Source organism: Ruditapes philippinarum, unplaced genomic scaffold, assembly GCF_026571515.1.
Source record: "Ruditapes philippinarum isolate M1 unplaced genomic scaffold, ASM2657151v2 ctg1278_1_1_1_1, whole genome shotgun sequence".
In the NCBI taxonomy this organism is placed as follows: domain Eukaryota; kingdom Metazoa; phylum Mollusca; class Bivalvia; order Venerida; family Veneridae; genus Ruditapes; species Ruditapes philippinarum.
In genome coordinates this window covers 78,071-83,242 of record NW_026867073.1, presented here as the reverse complement: position 1 = coordinate 83,242, position 5,172 = coordinate 78,071, and the positions used below count along the sequence as shown (strand labels likewise).

The 5,172-nt window shown below is 29.3% G+C and overlaps 1 long non-coding RNA gene across 1 annotated transcript; it reads right to left on the bottom strand.

The window, feature by feature from the left end:
- Positions 1-3,539: 3,539 nt before the first annotated feature.
- On the bottom strand, positions 3,540-4,959 carry LOC132734739 (uncharacterized). Its single transcript, XR_009626364.1, has 3 exons — positions 4,824-4,959; positions 4,174-4,283; positions 3,540-3,828 (listed from the first exon to the last, which is right to left on the bottom strand). It is a non-coding gene; the product is annotated as an uncharacterized LOC132734739 (long non-coding RNA).
- Positions 4,960-5,172: the final 213 nt, after the last annotated feature.

Here is a 5,172-nt window from a genome sequence, read left to right as displayed (position 1 = left end):
TAATCAAACAGACATATATCTGATATTCAGTAAAGTACAATCTACATTGAATTCGGAAGTAAAGGGACAAATACAATACTTATAAAATGTTATTGTCTTATATAAATAGAATATAAAAATTTTGAAAGTATTTCAGCTCTAACTCTCGATCTCATTGTAACTCCTGAAATCTTGAAAACGTCTCTTATATTCCCTCAGTTACATATTAAGTACACCTTTAACCACGCCCCTTGTAAAATACGTTAAAATTACAGTAATTTTATACCTTATTTATTTATTGTATTATAAGCTTAATTCGTAACTCCCAAATGGTATTGATATACAAACGTAATAGGGTATGTAAGTCTCGTCATGTGACTTGCGAGATTTCACGATATTTTGCACTTCCGGGTACAAACAAATATCAACAACATTGCTTATCTATATTGGGTAATACTTGTATGCCGGTGGGAAAGTAAAACTTACACGGAAAAGCAAAGGATATGTGGAAATTGGCAGATTTGTTCAATGCAAATAGTTTCATCTTGTGAACAAGTAGATCAATGAAAGACAATTTCGTATAATCTTCAGGTGGGTGTGTCATTTCGAATTCAGTTTATTGCAATAAATGATGTAATATTTTCATGTCCGTGTAAATCTAATAAATTTGTTATTTGATACAACATCATTCGCATCTGACTTCAGACTGGTGAATTTGATTTTTTCAATTTTCTATAGCGCTACTTGATTATCTCTCAGAGGTATATAATGTTTAGAAATTTCGGACAGCGCATATTTCGGATAAAACGTTTCAATATGATTATCAGTGTGTTTTAGTTGAATATATTTTCTTATAATTGAAAATATTATTTATTATTATCTTTATAAAGCACAAACAGTCAAGCTGTATATTACCAATTTAAATTGTCATAAAATTTAATGAAATATTTTGCTCGTGTAGATATTTAGACTGATGACAGTGGTGAGATGAAAGACGTCAGTATCCGATGTAAATACACATGCATGCTCTGCTGTAAAATCGTTTTGGTAAGAAATATATACTTAAAGCTACTTCAACTACATTAATGAAAAATAAATATTCTTGTATAACATAATGTTCTCGTTTTTGTAAATAATCACAGTGTAGCTAAATAAACAAACAGTATGGCATATGTAGTTAATTCATGTTAAATACTGTTTACAGTATTTTTCTCAAGTAAGTGGGTCATATATTTTAGTTAAATCATGTTCAGTAAATGGTTAAAAGAACTTAGTCACTATCACATTTTTTTAAAGATCAGTTGTCAAAGCAAATCTACAAAAACTGTGACACCAAGAAGTGTTTCTTCCTTTTCAACATTATTTTCTATTCAAAATAATATGAAAATGATTACAACTTACAGCTGACCAATTATTATTGCTTTCAACTCATGATAAATTTTATTCATATGTGATTATGTATATTCAGATATGTGATTTCATGGTTGGATCTTGAGTACTTGTCATGGCTCTTTATTTATTTTGGAGTGTTCACCATCAGATTAGAAACCAAATAGTGATACCACCAGACATAGTTGAAAGGAAATGTCCATACACAGTCTTGGAGTACATAGTGGTAGAGACATGGCAGTCCATTACAGATTTTGACTGAATTAAAGCTTCTTAAAGGTCCATGTATTGTGTAAACTGTCTCACTGAATGTTTGTATTCTAATAAAAACTAAGGTTGAAGACACTTCAAAGATATATGTCAGTGTAAAAATGTTAAACATAATATCTGTCTTTGTTAGAAATAAGTAACCTGTCTTTGTTAGAAATAAATCACTTGTCATTTGTAACTTTGTATTAACTGAATTATTCAAAGATAATTTATCTTCTGCAAATGGCTGTCCCAAACAGTTTCAACCAGGCATCATGTAGTTTAAAAACAGTTAAGATAAAATTGATTTAAATAGACTTGTAAGGTGACAAGAATTGTAAAAAGATAAATGATCTGCATTAAAATGTTTCTATCTTGATTGAGTTTCATTTCATACTATCACCATGATCACTGCAATTGTAAAAGTAATGTAATCTATAACCATCATTTAAATATCATAAAAATCATCTCAAAGAAAAACTTGTTTGTGAGGCAAGATGTGTAAATTTCCTTCCAGTAATAGCCTTTCACTGCTCTTAGAAAAGCCATGATTTGCATTGTACATGGCAGGTAGTAATACCAGAGTAAACAATATTAATGCAATTCATCTGTGTTGAGTATTCTGTAGCAAAACACTAGCTTGCTAGCCCTTGAAAGCCCAAGTCTGTCTCTTAATCACAAAATTGGAGAAGACTTGCAATTCTGCATTCCTTGAAAGATTTTAGTATCAGAGGGGCAGTTATTACATACCATATACTTCTTTGGGTTTCAAATTACCTGTTTTATAATGTATTGAACCTGTTGACATTTGACCAAAAGTGAATTATCTATACAAAACATGCAAAACTTAAGTGTTTGCACTTGATACAAAACAATTACATCACTGGTACATTAATATACCCATTGGAACTGTTTCAAAATTGTCAATGTTTAAAAAAAAAACCCACACAATGCTTTTAACTTCTGTCCATGTGTACATATGTGTAAAAGTAGTCATTGAAGAGCTATCAAGAACTTTTCATCAATATTATTTAGATAGTGTCTGTTTCGATTTAAGGACAGACAAAATTCAAATGACATGCATAGTATTAAATATAGTCAATGCTTGCATATTCAAACAATCTAGCCATTGCTGTTAGAGAATTAAAGTACACAGTGACACTTATTTTGCAGATGAACCCTTATGATCAAGCACTGCTATAAATATATGCAAAATAGTAGAAACACAGTTCATAAGTTTGATAACTTTTATTTTACACAATTTATAGTGCACTGCTTAGCATATATATCACACTGATTTTCCAGTGGAAGAAAAACTTCAGGAAAGCACTTGGAATTACATGTATTATTAGTTATTTGGACAATGTAGCTTTACACTGTGAATGTCTACTGATACAAGAATAAGAATATTTCTTTTTACAAATGTAAAGACTTTGAAAATTAACATGAACAAATTTGAACAAATTATCATAGAGTTATAAATCATATTCTTATTGAAAAATGGTCAGCTTGATATCAATTAAAGCTTTGAATGCAAATTTGTGAGCTTATCAATGATTACCTCACAATATTAGTAGTAGATGATATATAATATTTTTGCTATGTCTTTTTCATCTTTACTTCATAGTCATTTAATGTCCATAATGACATATGACTATACTGTGATTCCATGAAAATCCTGATCTCTGGTGTGTTATCTACTTTGGTATATATAGAGTATCTAGTTTTAATACTTAAAACTGCAATAAAATGTGGATATTTTACTCTGTTTCTAACAAGTTAACAAGATCATAGTGTCAAACACCATAAAATCATACTCTTTTACATTAAGTTTTTTGTGCTGGATGTCATTCATCTTCTTCAGGAAAGTACATTTGACTATTGTCAGTGGCTTATATTAAACTAATATTTCACTGTACAGAACAAAAAAGAACATTTCTTTTATTTCATAGACACAGATTACAAAACATACATTTTGTAATAACATGTGAACAAATAAACAATTAGTTTACAACATAATATATATGTTACAGCATTTTTAACTATATCTATACAGGATGGTGAGATATGGGGATGGTGATCAAATCTTTATTCTATCTTTTTTAAAGACTGTGTGTTCTCTGATATCATTCTCAAATTAAGGAACTGGAAGATGGTAGTTGCAATAAAGGTCTTCATGGACAAATTCTCCTTCACCTTTTTCCTTTTTATCTGCAGAATGAAAAATCAATAAATATGTTGTTACAAGTGTAAGACCTGAATATATTTCACTGAGTAATACACTAGAAATGATATTTACATTACATTTTATAAGCTGGTCATGATTGACAGAAAATTTCATATTTGAAGTAAATAAACATTAAAGATAAACAACAACACATAATATATAACAGTAAAAAATATTGATCTTCTTGAATGTGAAACATTACTGTTTTCGTGTTTTATTTATTTATCAATTTTCATGCAGTGAAATCCAAAAATTATTAAAATATTTTGATAATTGTTTATCTTTCCGATCTCAACTAAAAATTAATCAATTATTTTACATGTATTTACCTTTGATGTATAGATATTTCAGGATCATAGGCAGTGCAAACAGTTGATTAATGGTCCATAGTGAACAACTGTATATTCTATACTTGTCATATACCTCCCTGTCTACACATCTGAAATGGTTTAAATATTATATTTTTTAATTTAATCATAATTTGCTAGGTACCATATTAACATGTATATATAATTGAAAAAGGAACAAGAATAAAAAATAAGTGTTAGTGCCTTGATACTATTCTCCATAGTTAGAAATGGAACAATACTATTAAACTTTGCATAAATCTATGATCTATCCATCTAATTATTTAATTATCAAAACTCTTATTTGGGACCTGGGGTTTATTATACTAAAATAAGTAATTGAAATCTTGATAAAATGGAAGGGAAGAAATATCCGAATTACTGTGCAATGTCCGAATTTTTTATAACTTTAATATACACTAGAATTAAAGTGTTTCTCCATTGTTTATATCAATAAGTTAAAATGGTTTGAATTAATTTCTCACATCAGTAGTTTTAAAACAATACTAAAAGCTAAACAACTAGAATTCACTACCTTGACAAAACATCCGAAACAATTGTCACTATCCGAAAATAAACTAGTTTATTAAACTGTATAAATCCCTCGTTTTTCCGTCAGATAATTGACCTACCTGCATTTTTTGACCCGTGCTTTCCATTCCTTCAAATCTAAAGAGGACCGAAGCAAATTTAACTTCTACATCTCTCGAGTTCTTCGGGTTACCTATATGCGTAACGGTAAATAAGTCTGCCGATGTACCCGGAAGTGGTAAATCGAAAGTGAAAGTAAACGAGACTTACGGACCCTATACTGAGATGGTATTAGATAACTGCAAACATGTTAATTGGTCTAAAAAAATATTAGGTTCTCAGGATATTGATAAATTAAGATACCTACATTTGAAAATGTTTTAAGCTCGTAGTTAAAAAGTGTGCGTTTTAAGTCAGATCAAACTTGATAGCTCATTTCAAATTGAAAAG